Raw genomic sequence first — 19,815 nt, 5'->3', positions numbered from 1 at the left:
AAGCTCTTAGCTAATGCTGAGCGTAGTCGCATCTAAGGCGTTTGCGATTGTAAAGCCTGAAGCCTTCGCTAAAACCCGTGCAGTGAGAAGCATCTCCCTTCTGTCAAAAAGGCGTAAATAGGATTGGACATCAAACTGTGCATTTTGAGAGTAAATGAAGGAAGAAGAATGATCAAACTTTCTGTGAGAAATGCCCATTCCCTCATCATGGTGGTTGAGATGTGCAGACATTTGGTGGTGAAGGGATTGATAGCTCTGTGTATTAAAAAAGCTGTCCCCACTGTGCCTAGGGCAAGTGCGGTGATTTATACTTACCCTTAATTCTCTATATCTGTTATCCTTAAATATTTATTCACTTGGAAGGTTTCTGACACTTATTTATTGAACAGATAGTTTGCTGAGCACCTACAATGTGTGATGTTGTTCCTACTGGAGATCCAGGCATGAACAAAAACTCAGCATCCCCAGGAAGCTTACTTTCTAGCAGGAACAGGCAGACCATAAATGCAGACACCAAAATATCTAATATTTAAATTAAAGTAGGAAGAAAATGCAGGGTAAAGGGACTGCATTTATAGGGGGCAATCAAGGGAGACCTCTCTCAAAAGGTGACACTTAGGGAGAATCTGAAGTGTGGGAACAAGATATATATATGCCAGGGGATTTGTCATTCTTTATGGAGAGGTCTTGTGTGACCTGTAGGAATCCAGAGAAAACTAACTTGCTCCCAAACCTTCCCCCTGCTAACTTCCCTCATAGTGTCAGTTGCACTGTTTCTCCTAGTAAATAACATTGGGTAAGTCAGTTACCTTTTAAGTGAGATGTAGTCTGATCTCTGGCACCAAACAATGACGCTCTACTTCCGTTTCCTCCCTGGGGGCATTAGGAAGTAGACCAGAGGTTTGCCTTGGTTTCTGTGGATTTTGCCAATCTTTGGGAGATCTGCAACAAATTCCATTAAGCTCCTCCAGTCTCTCAGTACATAAGAATGAAATAAGACACTTCTGCTCTGGAGGAATTCTGTGCAAGCCATCACAGTGATTCCAAATCTTTTTGTTAAAGAAGAAGAATCCTTATACCTTTGTTCAAAAAGAATGTTCTGACCAAAGCATTTGCATAGAAATTGGATTTGACCTCTGGGAGGAAAGAATAAAATAGATGTATTAGTGCATCTTATTCAACACGACCGGATCCTTAGCATGTGAATTTATATGCCCTGCTGATAAATGCTAGCAGCCTGAGTAGGGCAAGAGCTACAAAGTAAGGCCCAGTCCTAGACCCCTAGGAGGGTTTCAAGTGCTTCACCCTTCTTACCTACCCTGCCCCAAGCAGGTCACTGGGGAGGTGAGCTGGGGTGGGAATAGTCACCCCACTGTGTGGGAGGGCCTACTTCGAAAGTACATTACCAAAAACTTTGGAGGAGTTTTTCAATCTAGTTAAGAAAAAGAGGATTTTGTGAATCCCAGGAAAGAATGATAGCTGCTAATAGGGGATCATGTCCAGAGGCCTATAATAGAAATGGCTATGTCCTCAAATTCTGTAGAGTCCTTTAGTCCAACTTTCTTTTTTTTTTTTTTTAAGATTTTATTTATTTGACAGAGAGACACACAGCGAGAGAGGGAACACAAGCAGTGGGAGAGGGAGAAGCAGGCTCCCCGCCGAGCAGGGAGCCCAATGCGGGGCTCGATCCCAGGAACCTGGAAGGCAGCTATGCTCACCACTATACCACCAACGCTCGATCCCAGGAACCTGGGATCGTGACCTGAGCTGAAGGCAGACGCTTAACAACTGAGCCACCCAGGCACCCCCCGCCTTTGTTTTTTTAAGTAAACTCTACACCCAGCGTGGGGCTTGAACTCACGACCCTGAGATCAAGAGTCACATGCTCTGCCGACAGAGCCAGCCCAGCACGCCATAACTTTCTTGATAGGTGAGGAATTTAGGGCCCACGGGCATACTTAAGGTCACAGAAGCTGTCCGTTAATAAGGCAGGATTACAGGCAAGTCTTTGGAGTCCTGGTTTTGGGCTCTTTTGTTTCATCTCATACTCTTCATTGTTTGATTTAAGAAACAGCAGTGGATCTTTTTAAAGGCTTCCTGTCCTGCCACGCATGCAATTTGGGAACGGGTTTTCTCCTCACAGCGTTACCGAAATGATTATTCCAATTTTTATTAAACGTGTTTTTGCTTTCACTGTATTTTCCATTTTATATGACATACATGTTATGTACATAAGGAAAAAATAAAAATTGTAAGTGTAAAAATGTATTCTACCCAAATTCATGATACCTTTAATGCTATATGTAATAACAATTGCATGTGCGCACATTGTTGGACCAAATCCTATTTTCTCCTTTGCTTTCAATGGATGAAATCTCTTTTCTATGCAACTGTTTTGGTGAGGACAGTTTTATTTTCAACAAGTACTTGTCTGTTTAGATCAGTACTCAACTAACATTTATGGGGCATGTGGGGTGTTAAAAAGGAGCTCTTATATATGGACGCACACATGCAAAATGCCCAAGCTGGGCAGGCACACAAATACTAGAGCAAGGGAATTCTCACCAAGTTGCTGAAATTCACTGGAGCATAATTAGAAAACACTTGGTTGTTATTTGTAATTCTGTGAGAATTGCCCTATACATGAAAACTATCCTGATGTGACTTTAATTCTTATTTTAAAAATGTCTGAAACTTGGCAAATTGCCCTAAATCAAAACGAAAAATGAAATGCCTCTTTGATACCGTTCACAGAGTCGGTGAAACGTATCAGAGAGTCAAGGTCCTCTTTCTCCTTTGGAATGTTCTTTCAAAAAACAAATTTGCTCTTAACTGCAATTTTATTTCACATTCGGTGGCTGGTTTCCCATCTTCACTGCCTAGAGGTGAAAGACAGTGTGAGAGGAAGAGAAGTGAAGGGTGGTCAACAGATCTAAATCAGTGATGGGGTGAGAATTCGCACAAAACAGTGTCTGCTTGAGCTTCCTGGATGGAGGTGCGGTTTCTACTATAGCGGATCGGGGGCTGCCCCGTCTGTACTGGTCTGGCTTAAAGAGGACTCCCAGGGACGTGCCTGTGGCGTCACGATGCTTCCTTCCACCATACAATCATTCCTTTAACCTTTATATGTAGTCTTCTTTATCAAGCACTCATACAGTGCTCACTGTGGGTCAGGTCCTATATAACTGGTCCACGAATTTTAACTTATTTAATTCACAGAGCCACCCACTAGCTTGGTACTAAAACTATCTCCTTCTCACAGAAGAAGAAACAAAGGGCCATAGAGGTTAATTTGCCCAAGATTACACAGACGGTAAGCAGTGGAGCTGAGTTACAGACCCAGGCTGTCTGGCTCCAGGTGCCATCCTGATGTCCCTGATGTCTGTTTCACAAGGTGGGCGTCACTCTCTGCGGAGCCTCAAGCGATGGCCTGGCTTGTCCGCACGTTAACCCGAGTGTCCAGCCTCCAAGGGCTGTACCCTTTCTACACACCACAGCTGCCTTCCCTTTGTCGCCAGGTTTGATGAATGGAAACCATGAGGAAGTTATTCCTAGAAACTACTTCCATTAAAGATGATCGCCCCTGAATTAGTTAAAACTCTGGCTGCATCTGTGGCTGATGCAATTTGAATTCAATAAGCAATGAACCTTCTATAACATGGAAATCATAGTAAAAATTACCTCAAAGGGTTGTGATGAACATTAATTAAACTGCTTTTACTATTAAAAAAAATCAGTTGCCTATGTCCAGCTGATCCATACCTTAAAGATAAAAATTGACGCCCAGGTGGCGCCTGGGTGGCTCAGTCAGTTAAGCGTCTGCCTTCGGCTCAGGTCATGATCCCAGGAGGATCAAGCCCCGCATCGGGCTCCCGGCTCAGCAGGAAGCCTTCTTCTCCCTCTCCTACTCCCCCTGCTTGTGTTCCCTCTCTCGCTGTGTCTCTCTCTGTCAAATAAATAAATAAAATCTTTAAAAAAAAATTTGACGCCCAGAAAACATTAAGTCCAACCAGAAGGTTACGGGCACTCCTCTAAACCTCGGTTCTTCTCCAGTCTTTGCCAGCAGTTGAACTGGATTCCCATGGGATAAGGAGCCGTGTGAGGGGAGAAATATGTGTGTGGCAACCTCGAGCGTAGGGAATCAGGGTTTGGATTGTCGTTTTCCGCACGGCTCCTTTCTGTTTCAGGCACCTGAGCAGGAGTGGGCTGCTGTCTACAATTACCCTTCCCATTTCAAAGGGTGTCTGACTGGTGTCTGATTGTGTGTGGGTTTGGTGGATTGACGCGATGACCACCCACACACAAATACATCCAAACCCATCTTCCTCCCTCCTCCCCCTCTGCACAGCATTGTCATTATTCCAACTGCAATTGGAACTCCTACAGGTAGCAGGGCAAGTGCTCGACTTGGCCTGAATTTAAATCATTTCAGATAAAGAATCATGTGCATGCTTTCAAAGGGGAGGAAGAACTCTTCTATTATTTTATGTTTCCTTTTATAGTTGCAAGATAATTTTTATCTTATCTTTATATTCCCTCCCCAAAAATCATCTGCAGGTTGAGTGGGATTTGTCTGCTGAGACACCTAACAGTGGGTGGGGTGGCGATGATCTGACGCTGGTGTCTGAGTGCCCTGGTCAGGCTCCTCTGCCACTTGCTGGCATTCTCTTTACCTTTCCAGCCTCCATTGCCTTATCTGTAAAATGGGATGGTAATCATTACCTTGTAGGATTAAATGAGCACATATATAGAAATGCTGTATACTTATAAAATAAGATAACTTCCTGTTCAGCAATTAATTTTTGAGTGTTTGTGGGAGACCACACTGCTTCCTGTGCCTCTTCTTTTTTCACTCTGCTGTTCATGATAGTTGTCTTTATCTGCTCCTTTGATATTTTCCACCAGTATAAAAACCATTGAAGGCAGAACACATCCACACATTATAGCCCATGGATTGTTGGACTTTGACTCATGGGGATGGGTTTTGTGGCAGGGTTTCCAACACCAGATCTGCTCCTCCTTGTTTGGACACTTTCTTCCTGTGGGAGAGGATGTATGGGTTTCAGACAGGCCGTGGCTGGTTCTGATCCTAGTTCCACCATGCACAGGCTGTATGGCCTCGAGAACTCAATCTCTGCCTCCATTTCTTTGCCTACAAAATGGGAAACAATAATAGTTCGTTTTTCAATGGGCTGTTGGGGGGGATTTGTATGAGTAATGTGTTTGAAAGATTCGTGACGTCTAATAAGCTCATCTGTACATTAACCATTATTCTTTATGGAAGTTACAAGACTAGAACTTGAGCTTAGAGATATTTAGAGCCAGAAAGGAACAAAAGAAGGCATAGCATGATGGTTAAAAAGATGGCCTCTAGGGGCGCCTGGGTGGCTCAGTCGGTTAAGCGTCTGCCTTCAGCTCAGGTCGTGATCTCAGAGTCCTGGGATCGAGTCCTGCATCAGACTCCCTGCTCAGCAGGAAGCTTGCTTCTTCCTCTCCCGCTCCCCTGCTTGTGACCTCTCTCTCTCTCTGTCAAATAAATAAAATCTTAAGAAGATGGCCTCTACATGTCAGAAAGCCTGGGTCAGAATCCTAATCCTCCCTCTTCCTAGCCAGGGAGCCTCGGGCAAGTTATTTGATGTTTTAGAATCTTACTGCCCTCATCTAAAAATTGGAAAATAGCTAGAAGAACCATGAGAGACGATGGACTCTGAAAAACAAACTGAGGGTTCTAGAGGGGAGGGGGGTGGGAGGATGGGTTAGCCTGGTGATGGGTATTGAGGAGGGCACGTTCTGCATGGAGCACTGGGTGTTATGCACAAACAATGAATCATGGAACACTATATCTAAAACTAATGATGTAATGTATGGGGATCAACATAACAATAAAAAAATTAAAAAAATAAATAAATAAAAAATTAAAAAAAAATGGAAAATAACTACTTCCAAGGGTTGTAATGAGAGGTGAATGAGATACTGCAAGAGAGGACAGTCTAAATGTGGAGAGGGTTCTTGGAAAAGTGGTACAGGGGAAACATGAATAAACCAAAGGCCTTGTTGTTCAGTGTCCTGAGACATGAACCTGGAAAGGTAGAGTGACAGGGCCAGGGCTCGGGAGGCCTTGAGGAGTTTGACAACATGGAGCTCCTGAGGATAGCTTTTAATCTGGAGGATGACCAGATGAAAGCCATGTTCTAGAAAGATTAAGGTGGTAATGGTAGTAATGCTATGCAAAATCAATGATTTGGGATCAGGGATCAGGGATCAGGGTTGGGGAGATCACTGATTGTGGGCAGAGGTAATAGCAGAGAGAAAAGATGAAGAATGTGAATGTCCAAGAAAGACTATAGGATGTCATTCTTTCATTCATTCCACAAACATTTCTTTGAGTACCAACGATGTTTCAGCCACCAGCCAAATTCTTTATAGTTAACATAATATATTATTGTGAGACAGTTGTCACAACTGAGAAACCAACATTGGTACGTAACCTATTGCATTTTAGTTGTGTAGGTGTGTGTCCACCTCTACCATCAAGATAATGACCTCATTAATATAAGGACCCTATTTTCTCTCTCTTTCACAAGGTCTAGCACAGAAAGCCCTACATCAGCATTCTGGAAATGGAATCAAAGCCATCTCTTTCTCTAAGTGGGCTAATAACCATCTTCTCTTTTTAGTGGGTCTAGGTGTTCACTGTAAAATAATACAAATATTACAGAAAAGTTCAAAGAAGGAGGTGAAAATCACCTGAGATCTCATCACCAAGATAGCATCTCTATGAACATTTTGGTGAACATTCTTCTGGATTTTGCTAAGTGCTATAGATGTGTACATAAATTCTTCCCATAGCATTCTGTTCACTTATCTTCTTTTCAAAAATCATTTATTGTTTTGAGTGTCACACAAAAGACTGAAAGCCTTGAATTTGCTTAGGCCCCTTGGCAACAGGGCCCGTGCACCCGGTGTCTTGCCAGAGAGCTGTGCTCTGCATTTCTATTAAGGCAATGATTATCCTGTACTTGTGCTAGTTCTTTGCATGTTTCTCTCTCCCGCCAGACTATGAGCTACTTAATAACAAGGACTGTATATATATTTTTTGGTCCTCATGAATCTCACCGTGCACATAGCAAGTACAGGAATGTTCGTTTAGCGAGTGAATTAATGCCATCCCTGGAGGGCCTTTGAGGGACTAAATCTCAGCTCCCAGGTCCAGAATGTTGAGTTCCGACTACTGTTTGAATGAGTGAGTGAAGAAGAGGAATGCAGATGGCTGTTGTGGTTTTGTGAAATCATACAGGCACAGCTCAGGTGCACGGGCGGTAAGGGGGATTGGCATGTTTAAAATCACCTTTATTTTCTTATTTACCAGATTTCTCCCTTATTTAATAAAAGGGGAAGCAGTTATTGCTTCAGATAAATTTGTTGATGACAGTATCACAGATTGGTGTTTTGTTTTAAAGATTTTATTTATTTATTTGAGAGAGTGAGAGAGAGAGTGCGGGAGCGAGCACAAGCAGGGGGAGCAGCAAGCAGCGGGAGAGGGAGAAACAGACTCCCAGCTGAGCAGGGAGCCCAATGCAGGACTCGATCCCAGGACCCTGGGATCATGACCTAGGCCAAAGGCAGACACTTAACCAAACTGAGCCACCCAGGCGCCCCATGTTTTGTTTTGTTTTGTTTTAAGTAGAAGTGCCAAGGAAGGTATTTCCCCAACTTGAAGTGTGAGGTTGGAGGGAGGGCTCACCGCTCTGGGCATCTCAGGTGCGAGCCCCTGGCCGGGAGGGGCAGGGCTCTAACCTGGTGTGTCAGTTCCAATACTGTGGTCCAGGCTGTGGAGTAGGGTGTTGAGAGAGTTTGGAATATATATAGTAGCCAGAGGGTCATTGCAGAGCAACATTTATATGCAGATTTTTTTTCACACTGAAATCCATAACAATTATGAGTCAGACATAAAGATCCCAGAGTGACACATTTTTTCACTTCACCAGAGACTCGATCAATCGTCTCGGTTGTAGGAAAGGAACAAAAGTTTCTGCTTTAATAGGGAATGGGTATGATTTATGGGGAAGAAAGTACAAGTGAATACAAAAAGTGCCTTAGCGAATGGAAAGTTAATGACATTTTGTTATTTGCTTTGTTTCACTAGACATGCCTCTTACATAATAAGACCCACACCTTCTAACAACATAGCGGTAAAACCAGGATTTTAATGATTGGACCAGTATTCTTCAGTTGAATTTTAGTTTTTCAGTAGCAGTAAAAATCTAACTATGTATATCAAGAGTTGTATGGTCCTATAGATTGTCCCAGAAGGATATTTGAGAAACTGCTATTACTTGTAGTACTTGTCTCCAGCAGGGAGGGAGAGAAGGAAATTATTTTTACTATATGAAAAAAAATTTAACTGTATATATATGAATTGCCTATTTAAAACAAAAGTAGCTTACAAATAAAATAATGTGGGGTGCCTGGGTGGCTCAGTCTGTTAAGCATCTGCCTTTGGCTCAGCTCATGATCCCAGGGTCCTAGGATTGAGCCCCAGTCCGGCTCCCTGCTCAGGAGGGGAGTCTGCTTCTCCCTCTCCCACTCCCCCTGCTTGTGCTCTCTCTCTCTCTCTCTCTCTCTCGGTCAAATAAATAAATAAAATCTTTTTTAAAAAATAAATAAAATAATGCTAATTTTACAAAATAAAATGAAAGGTCTATTCCAGACTAAAGTCTCGGTGCACTTTGCCCTTTCTGTGACCTTCGGTGTGTGCATATTAAGTGTTTGGTCACATGATGAAAGTCCTGAACGGACTTTCTACCCCTTCTCTTCTTCCCGTCTCTGGAAGGGAGTTAATGAGCTGATGTTTGCTAACGAGTATAGAACCTGAGAAACTGACGTTGAGCTCAAGTGTGATTTCCCCTTTGGCAAGAGCTCATGTATGCTGAGTGACCATAGCCAGTTAAAGATTTATCATACAACTCTTCACCAGGTTAAAGTTTACTACTAAATTAGGGAAACAAGAACGTTAACCCTTCCTGGTACATTTTTTCGTTGAAGTGTAGTTCACATAACAAAACGAACCATTTTAATGTGAACATTCTAGTACATTCACCAGGTTGTAGAACCACAAACTCTATCTAGTTCCAAAACGTTCTCATCCCCCCAAAAGAAAACCCCATGCCCATAAAGCAGCTACTCCCTATTCCCTCCTCCCAGTCCCTGGCAACTACCAATCTGCTTCCAATTCTGCGTTATTTACGGATTCTGAATATTTCATATAAATGGGATACATAAGTAGCCCATTGTGTCTGTCTTCTCCCACTTAGCATGTTTTCAAGGTTCACACAGGTTGTAGCATGTATCAGTACTCCATTCCTTTTTATGGCTGAATAATATTCCATTATGTGGATAAAACATAATTTGTTTATCTGTTCATCTGAATGAACCTTTAGGTCATATCCATCTTCTGGCTGTTATGAATAGTGCTGATGTGCATATGCATGGACAAGTGTTGGTTTGAGCCCCTGTTTTTAATTCATTTGGTCCTGGTACAATTTTAAGAGGGGTTTCCCAAGGGCTATCCCAAATCTCAAAAGCAGGGACTACCAGTTTTCTGAATCTCCCCCAGAAACTGTTGGGCTGGTGTCCACTAATGTTCACAGTGTGGCATGCTGTGGCATGAGCGCCATTGGATGGCCCCAGGTAGCAGCCTTCATTTGGAGCACCTGCCTGCTCCCTTTCCTACTCTTCCTTCCTTCCGCTTTTCTACCTGTTTTCCTCCTCCATTGGTGGCCATAACTTGAGCAGAGGACTACTTAGTCCTGCTGGTAGAAGTCTGACCCCCAGTTTTCTTCACCTTGTCCAGCAGAGTATCCGCAGTGCTGAGGACTCAGGTTTTGAACTTTGACACGTTAGTTCTGTCTTCCTGCACAAATATGTGTAACAGTTGCCCTTTTGAGGGATGGCTCAGGGATTAAGCAATGTTTACGAGGCATATCTGGATTATACACTGTAAGGAGAAAGAAGAACTGCTCCAAGCCCACAGAGACATGTGGGTGGAGCCGTGTCCTAGGTGCATAGTCATTCACTCTACCTGTGGGAGGCCCCATGGCAAGGATGCCCAGGCCACTGAGGCTATGGCCTGACTCCTCACCCATGCAGGTTGGGAATCAGTCTCCTTGAGGCTTCCATGTGGCCACAGCCTTTTCCAAGAGCATCCCATGATTGGGCAGTATTTGGCTTTGTTTCCATGACTCCCAGCTTCTTCTTGCTGTCCTGGTGGCATTTTCAGTCAAAAGAGAATCCTACTTTTGATCTCTGGTGAATCTCTGTGATGTGTGCATCATCAGAAATGATGCTGAGCAACCATGTGAAGCAAATTCAGACTGACAGTTGCAGGGGAGGGGCCCGAAAAGTAGCCTTTGGGCCTGTCCTCCACCGGCTGGGGTTTTGAAATTGTTAGTTGGGAATTTGGCAGTTGTGATTGTACTTATTAGGATGGTGGTTTATTCCATGAATGTAGCCTGCCTCCATTTTTTAGTTATGGTTCTAGAAACATGCACATGAACATGCCTGCGTGCGCACACACACACACACACACACACACACGAGTTCTCCTTGATAGGACCTTAAACCTGAAAATGAGAGCAGATGACAAAATAGTGCTAATGTTTTATGCTAATATTTTTTATTTCCCATCAAATAATCTCATCACATCTCCAGGAGATACAAGCATGTTATAATTTTTATTTATGATTTATTTGAGAGAGAGAGAGCAGGGGAAGGAGCCGAGGGAAAGGGACAAGCAGACTCCATGCTGAGCACGGAACCCAGTGCAGGGCTTGATCCCATGACCCTGAGATCATGACCTGAGCTGAAATCAAGAGTCAGACACTCAACCGACTGAGCCACCCAGGCACCCCAGCGTGTTAGAATTTTTATTTGTAGTTTATTTGTAGTTCAGAGAGTAGAAGAGTTCAGTATTCAAAGTGCTGCCCTTGTAAGCTCCAGAAAGAGTTCAGGAGATTCTTATGCAAGGCAGTGGACACTGTCTTTAAGCAGATGTTAATGTTCCCAACTTTTATCAGTTTTCAATATCCTTTCCTAAGTACACGTTCTGTTCCATAATGCACAGTCTTAAGTATCTGGCATCCTCACTGCATATAAGGCCCCCATATCATTCACCCTTTTGCAAGCAGGTCATGGGAGACTCAGTGAGAAATAAGGCCTGCTGGAATCAATATCAAGTCCAGTGCTGGGTGCTGTGGCATGTTTATGGGCCATTCAAAGCCATCATCCAAAGGCAACGGGCAGAGATTCTCAGACTCTCCATTCTAATGCTCTCAGGGTGCAGGTCTGGGTAGGTACCAAGTCCATGACAGACTGTCTTCTATTTCTTTGATGTTTATCATCCTGCCTAACATTAGCCATGACGTTCCTGCATAGTGATTTCATAGTCAGTTAATGCAGAGGAAAGGCAAACAATCTGGCTCCTTTTAATTTTCCATTCAGATCCTGGTCATGAATATGGGAAAAACACACAATACTAGTTGAAGGAGAGGACTTCTTGACCTTGAGAATTCATAGTAACTCCTAACAGAATTCTGTGAGTACTGGGTTTAGGGATTAGAATTGGAAGTTTCAAATGTGTAAATGGTCTATATTTATAAAAATTATGACCAATGTAACTGAAATTCTGCAAGTATATACAATACACGGTTTAAAAGAAGGAAAGATAGGATTTGGGAGACTTGGAAAAAGGCTTGCTGCCGGGCCTGCCTTCCACTTTCCTGATGAAGGCTGATAATCTGTTGCTATTATGGCCCACGAAAACTTGTTTGTTGCACAGTATTGTTTTCCAAAGATAACAAGAACCTTCATTTAAAAATAGCAGGTCCAAGTCTGCTCTGGCTTGTGATGTTTCCATCGCGGCCATCAAGACAGCAAAGGAAGCAGCTGACCTAAGCAGGGACATGAGCTATTATGGAAAAGTCTGGTTCAAGGTTACATATTTAAGCAGCACATAACCTTTGAAAAGAATTCATTTTTAGTGTTTTGAGATATGAAGTACTTATAGCATTGAGACCCCCTTTTGCCATAGAATGGCAAGTACACTGTACCTGCATGAACACCCCCCCCCCCACTTCCCCACCCCTGCCAATATTTATCTTGTGACTTCATATTGCTTTTTGGCTGATGGCAGACTAGAATTTCAGAACAGAAAGTGCTTTTTAAAACTCATTCTTTCTTTTTTATTTATTTATTTATTTATTTATTTATTTATTTATTTGACAGAGAGAGAATAAGTAGGGGGAGCAGCAGAGGGAGAGGGAGAAGCAGGCCCCCTGCTGAGCAAGGAGCCCAATGTAGGGCTCGATCCCAGGACCCTGGGATCATGACCTGAGCCGAAGGGAGACGCTTAACCGACTGAGCCACCCAGGCGCCCCTTTAAAATGAATTCTTGAGAAGTGCTTAGCCCAGCACATTTGCAGTTTCACATTGTGTTTTGGTCCTTCTCTATCCTTTTGGATGGTGACCCCACACCCGTGCTATTTGCCATGACATGCTAAAAAAGAACTTGGTGACTTTGTTTTAAATTAAAAAAAAAAAACTGGACTGTGGACTGTCAATATTTGTCAACTCATAAAGGTCTGATTTGGAACCTGACCACACTGAACAGCACAGATGATGAAAGGAAGTTTACATTCAACCATATCCTCTTGTTACATCGATATTCCTATCACTACTAAATATGGTGTGGCCTTTCTGGTCAAGGAAAGGCTTTCAAATACCCAAATCCTTTATATCTTAAAGACCTTAAAACTCTAGGCCAACTCTTATTAAAAAATTAATAACAACATAAGGAGAGTCTAGATTTTTTTTTTTTAATCTATGGGTTGCGAACTGAAGGGCCTACAGAAAAGGCCAGGCTAGTCCCCTGAGTGCACAGGTCAGTTCCAAAGTGACAACAAGTAGCAGTTGACATTTAGACTCTGTGGAGGGATGGGAACCCTAGCAAACTGGAACTATCAGTCCTGTATAAAGTGGGCAACCACCCTGGGCCTCCAAACTGTTATTCCCATGAAGGAATCCACGTGTCCGAGGCTGAGCTGACATGGGTTGAAGGCTTGTGTCCAAGGCAGCTTGTTAACCTGAAAGAATCAGCTTACTCTGCTCTTGTGTCCGTTTTTTCCCTCTCATTTGGATAGAACACTATTCTCCCGCATTCTACCGTCACCATTTTATCCCACAGATAATGAGAAATCCATGTCCTGTAGGAAGAGTTGAATGCCAAGATCCGACATCATTAAATTCAGGATCTCAAGTGAGCCAAACTCTGGAACTTAAATTTGGTTTTGGTTTTGATTTGTTTTTTTCCTTGAAGCTCTTTAGATTGAGTCCCGGTCAGGGATAAAGTGCCTGTAGTTAACGGTCTATTAAAAGGATGCCACTTGAATATTTTATAGGGTCTCCAAAGTCTTACTCTACTTTCTAATAATAACAATCTAAATATGAAATGATTTTGCTTCTGTTTATTTTTCATCCCCGTGCATAGCCATGACCTTGTACGCTAATCTCCAGTGATGACAAATAGAGTTTCTGTTTCATTATTATTTTTAAAAAAGGGTTCCAGGGAAAGCTGAAATTTTCTGGAGCTTATAAGGGCAGCAGTTTGAATACTGAAACTTGATTTCTTTTTATTCTTAATTTTTAAAATTTTTTTCAGGGGTGCCTGGGTGGCTCAGTCGTTAAGTGTCTGCCTTCGGCTCAGGTCATGATCCCAGGGTCCTGGGATCGAGCCCCACATCGGGCTCCCTGCTCCACGGGAAGCCTGCTTCTCCCTCTCGCACTCCCCCTGCTTGTGTTCCCTCTCTCGCTGTGTCTCTCTCTGTCAAATAAATAAAATCTTAAAAAAAAAAAATTTTTTTCTTTTTTTTCAGCAAAGTAAGGAAATACTCAGAACTGACTCAAAATCCCTGGGGACATTTTATAACATCCCAGGACATCAGCAAGCATCAATTACAGGAGGAAAGTCTCTCTCTGGTCCCTTTTACAATTTACATGACAATGATTTATTATTATTAATAAATATTTATTATTTATTTTCACAACAATTCTCTACTTTCACAGTCTCTCTACCCCAGTGAACGCCTTGTGCTCCGGTGCCATCTTTTGCTCATGGACAGCACAAGGGATGACAATCAGGAAGACAGACCTGCGAGTGGAGGTTTAGGTTCAGAGAAGCCCTGTAAGCTGTAAAGGCCCGAGTCCATGTGCCCTTGAGAACAGGAGATTACCGCTGTGCAGTTAATTGGACACCATTCAGCTGTGTGGCTGCGTGCAAAGCTGAGGTCCATCCTAGGCCTGAGTATCCTGAGTGGAAAGTGAAGCATTTGCATCAAACAGTCTTGAAGGTCCCTCTGGCTCTCCGATGTTCTGTGATCTGTAAAATGCAGATAATCACTGCCCTTCCAGGTTAGCGGGAGCCCCGAGAGTGTGGGTAGAGAGAACAGATGCACCAGACCTTTCAAAAGTTAAAATCTGGAGAGTAACTATAATAATAGTTACGGTAATGTGATGATGATGATGATGGAACCACAGAGACCAAAATGCCTTCCCTGGGGGCTGACAGTGGGCCTTGCCTGTTTGTTAAGGGGAGGAGGAAATGCAGGTTTTGTGAGATGATTGCACCTGTGAGAACAGACACTGAGTGTGTACCTGCACCCACACTCCGTCCAGTCCTCGTGGCAGCCCAGGAAGTTGGGTCCTGCCAACCTACCCATTCTACAGATGAAGACACTGAAACCCAGTGGTTACCTAGCCTGCCCAAGGCCCCTCGGCTCAGTGTCAGAGCTGGATTTCCACTCCAGGTCTCTTTGCTTCCAGAGTCCTCAACTGCTGGGAAATGCACAATTTGTATATACAACAGGCCAAAGCACACGTGGGACATAACAGTGAACAGCCTTATTTTTCCCTTTTGTTACTTGTATTATCCTTGATCAGAGTTCCCTTTCCCACCCTTAATCCTACCTGAGGCGGATCCCATAGCTTTCTGGTCACCTTCAGCTCGTAGAAGTCTGGACCAGTTGAAAACTTGATCCTCACATCTGTTTCAGAGCCACACCCTGGCCCAGCTCAGACCCGACCCAAACCAGAGACTGACAGTGGGCACAACATCTTCTTTCGCTCTTTCTTTACCTCCTTCCTGTCCTGTGGCTCCTTTGTGGGCCAGGCAGGGACAAGGGTGATTGGAGGTAGAAGGGAAGAGGTGTTAGGAACCTGGCATTGTCATGCTGCTCTCTCAGCTAACACTGGCTGGAGACAATTTTTATGGGGGTGCACTTTGAGTTCCTTGACAAAAGCATGCAATTTCTGGTTAATCTCTTGCAACAAACTCCCCCCACCTCCCAGCCTCAGGTCCTGCTCCCTTGTAGTCTCCTATGCTCTTACTAATGAAGTCCCCCACCCTCAGTAGACAGCTTTGTTCAGTGGGTTCATTCTAGATGCTTGGGCATGGGTACCAGCCACAAGACCTAAGTGCATCCCCCAGTGAGCCAAATGGTGGAAGTGAATGCCATTCCCACTCCATCCTCTCCTTAGCCTGCCATTTCTGCCTCCAGCCAGCTTCCTGCCTTCCAAATCTTCCAAATTCAGCAGGCTCAAGATTTTTCTGTTTATGAGTGCTTCCAAGCTCTAGGACATTAAAATCAGTTTGTTCCAAGAACTCTAACATCAAGCTTCTCTTGGACCCATAGCAGTCCTAGGGCCTGAGCTTCCCCACTCAGTAAACTTCTCGGTTCTTCCTAAACTTCCCCCCAGGGTCCTCTAATCCCTGTCACTGCAGAGGGGAGAGAACACCCCCACACTCCTGCTGTGTGGACAGCTCCCTGCTGACTCCTCTATGCATTTTCAAATTTCTGATTTCAGAGGTAAGTGGGCAATAGGGGTTGGTAATCATCAGGTGAATTCTGTCTTTTGGAAAGTCCTGCAAGGATATTCCTGGCATCCTTCTTTAGGAGATGGAATATTTATCACCATGATCTTCAGCTTTTAAACCATGGCCCAAAATTCCAAAACACTAGAAAAATCCCCATTTTGTATTCTGAGAGCTTTGATCCCAGATGGGTAGCCACTGTGAATGGTGAGGTCCATCTTCATTAATGGTTCTGGGCGTCACTGAAGCATGCAGGCCTAGGCAGGAGGGAGTGGCATTTAGTTACCACCTGGTTTTCTTTTCTAGAGCTCCATGTCCTCAGCCCTCTTCTCTAGAGAGGCATCTTCACAGAGTAAGGCATCTCTTTGGCCCTTACCTTTTCCAAGTGAGAAATTCTAAAAAGGCAGAAATAGTTCTCAAGGAGAACATAGGTATCCAATCTGATAGGACCTTAAGTGCCGCCCAAGTGAGGACATCTTTCTTGGCTTGGGAACGCAACTTTTCTTGCTGAGAGCCATTTGTCACCTTCTTCAACTTAAATACTCTCAAAGCCCAGGTGTGCATGACATGATGCAAAAATAAATAAATAAAGCAGACAGGATCCCTGTCCTCAAGGATATTTGTTGCCTTGGAACAAAGTGATACAAATATGGAACCAGGTGTGTAGTTGGGTATTAGTTTAACTCAGACATTAAGTAGCCAAATTCCTGCTCTTCTCTTGGCTCTTGCGCCAAGAATGAAAGACTTGAGGCAAAGTGTTTACGGTTGTTGTGTTTTTCTCTTGCCACAGTTGGTGATTCTTTGTTTTTGATGGAATACATGGCAAGTTGCTAGAGTGTTTGACTTCCTTGATGCTGCTCCATATTCACCTATTTCTGACTTCGGCAATAATTCCAGTGCCAATCGCCAGCTTTCTATATTTACCAGCAGCTGCTTCAGTGATGTGGAAACAATTTTCTCAACAGCTGAAAACCATGAAGATACAGAGTAGGACATTTTGTTCTTTATAAAAGAGCTTAGTTGGGATGAGCATGGGAGGAGCGAACACTCCAGCACGCATCTTTTTGTCTCTGCATCTTTTCCACTTTTCCCAGCATGACATCGGGCTTAGGTGGAGAATTTATGGTTTTGTCCAGAGAGGAATGAGTGAGTAGCCTCTGTGGCATATGCCAGAATACTTGGAATCAGCCAGTGTGGGCCAGTATTCTACTTTCTCGGAGGTGGTCTTTGATTTTCTTGATTTATGTCTAAAGGTTTGGGAGGAAGTGGCTCATCCCCGTCTCTGCTTCCAGCCCCACTTTACCAGCTGCCTAGCTCTAGACATTCAGCATTCGGTGAACACTTCTCTATAAACCATTATCAAAGTCCATTGCAGAACATCTGCCCTCCGTGGGACACTGCAGGGCCCAGAGGATCTGAGAAGTATGGGACACCACCTGTGAGGTCAGAGACTTCCAGACTGCAGGCATTTCGACTATATGACTGAATAATAAATGGTACCCTCTTTATAAAGCCCTCACATGGTGTCTGGTTCATCCAAAACCCTCCGTGCAGAATGATCAGATTGCTCTCAAACTGTGTCTCAGCTGCTTTCAGAGCTCTGGGATATCTGGGCACTAATGTGCTTGTAAAGAGAGCAAGACTTACCATCCAGAAACATGGCTTCTAGTCCCAGCTCTGCTCCCACCAAAGAAAGGTGGAGCCACATTGAGAGGCTAACATGGACCAAACGTTCTAAGTGTTGTGCAAAGCACATCATGTTGGCATTTCACAGATGAAGAAGTGAGGGTTCAGAGACTGTAACTTGCTTGCCCAAGTTAATACTCAAGTCCTCCTAATTCCAAAGCCTGGGCTGTTACCATCCCTAGGCCTTCCATCTCCCTAGATCTCAGGGCTGTGCAGGGGGAGACCCTAAATGGCTCTGCCAACCCTCCTGAGCCCAACTGTCTTCAGTTTCTAAAACTGAAAGCCATCTCTGAAATTTATTTTCTGACTTAAAAAATCTACCAACCAGCATCTTCCTTATTATTTTAAATCTTTACTGCCACCTAGTGGGCATGATCTAATCAGAAGAATGAAAAAAATTCAGTTCAACTTGCATTAAAAACTGTCAATTCATCTTAAACTCATCCTGTGCTCCTAACCTTTAAATATTGTATGTATGAGCAAATATCATGGCCTTCCATTTTTATCCGTATAGTAAACTACCAGACGTGAGATCCCCTTTATAAAGTTTTTTGTTGAGATGCTGGGAAACATAAACTCCAGCTTAAAAAAAAAAAAATAATGCTTTGTGATCATATAATACACGCTCAGCTAATAATGGGCAATACTTACAGAAATCCTAATTTGCAATAATTTAGAACTTGTATAACAATTATATTTTTAACTTTATAAATATTTGCTCTTTTTTTTTTTTTTTTTTTACATTCTCGTGGTAACAAAAAAATAATTCAAACAACACAGAGGATGTGAAGTAAAAAGTCCTCCACAGAGGAAAATATCTTAGGCATTTCAATTTTTTTTTTTAGAAATGTTTTATTTACTATACAAGCATGTGTGCAAACATATATATACCCTTCACTAATTTTTTGTAAATGAGCTTATGGTATGCCTCTGTTCCACAGGTTGCTTTTTTTTTTTTTTTAACTTAATCTATTTTGGACATCTTTCCATGTCCGCACACAAATTGACTCATTCTTTTTAACAGTACATACTATTCCAGTATTCCAGACTCTACCATAATTAACGTAACCAGCTCCTCATTAATGCCCCCATCAGCTGTTTTCAGTTTTGTTGTTACAAAAGTGCTGCAGGAAATACATGTATTTTCTTCAGGGAATACATACATGGACACATGCCAGACACACACACATGCACACTCATTTGCAAATTTATTTGTAGACTAAAATCTTAGGAAATTGCTGGATCTAAAGGTACATTGATACCCACTGACCAAAGATCACCAGAAACACACCTGTAGTCAAAAAAAAAGGAGGGGGGATAGTCAAGTTAACTTAAGCCCCAGCAAGGGAGAACAGCAGGGGAATCGTGAGCATCTCTGAAGGAACTGTCCTAGGATGGGAGCGCTTGCTGGGTGGCATTGAGGAGGAGTCAAGGCAGTGGGAGCAGTTCTGGGCTGGGTTCTGTTAAGACGCAGGAGCAGGTCAGTGAATGGGCATCTCAGTAAGTTTTTCTAGGAGGAGAGAGAGTTAAAGTAGGGCTAGGAATATCACTAGTAAAGATGCAGTCTTCACACATGGGGTTGGAAGAAGGGGGTGTTTCATCATTTTGTGTGCCAAGTGGCCTTGTCTGGGCATTGCTTTATTGCATGAGTGTTTCCTCTAATCAGCAGGGACATGATGGCCAACCTCCCAGCAATGCTGGGTTTCATTTGCTCAGCTGCATTGATTTTAACTGTCTGTGGATATCTGTGTTGCTTTCCAAAAAGGTTGCATCAATTTACATTCTTCTGGGTTCTTTTAAATACTCAACGTCCCTAACAACGAAGTATTCAATCATCAGAATCATGGCAATTATAATAATAGGAAACATTTATAGGGCCACTTCCCACATGCCAGCCTCAGTGATAACCATTATTTCATTGAATCCTCGTCGGAGGCTTGAGCCAGGCACTCATAAGGCCCCCGCTTCCATATGAAGAAACCCAAGGCTTAGAAAGGGGGAGAACCGGCCAACAAGTTGTTGTGCTGGGCTGGGACCCAGGAACCAGGCCAGCTCCTTCCAGAGCCCACGCCCTTTACCACAAAGAAACACTTTCTCCTTCATCTGCTTCACAGGAGCCTGCCATGGAGAATTTAAAGCTAAGGAATTAAGAGCTATTCAACTGATGATCACAGATCTTCAAAAGTGTAGTTTAGGATGATAAAGCA

The 19,815-nt window shown here is 43.2% G+C and overlaps 1 protein-coding gene across 15 annotated transcripts in view; it reads left to right on the top strand.

The window, feature by feature from the left end:
* Positions 1 to 19,815, top strand: part of ABLIM1 (actin binding LIM protein 1) — a 291,744-nt gene that overhangs the window by 168,411 nt on the left and 103,518 nt on the right. The gene's annotated exons all lie outside the window — the stretch shown is intronic.

This window comes from Phoca vitulina, unplaced genomic scaffold (genome assembly GCF_004348235.1).
Source record: "Phoca vitulina isolate PV1807 unplaced genomic scaffold, GSC_HSeal_1.0 scaffold28, whole genome shotgun sequence".
Classification (NCBI taxonomy): Eukaryota; Metazoa; Chordata; class Mammalia; order Carnivora; family Phocidae; genus Phoca; species Phoca vitulina.
The sequence above is the reverse complement of the archived record's forward strand: the minus strand, read 5'-3'. Positions and strand labels throughout refer to the sequence as shown.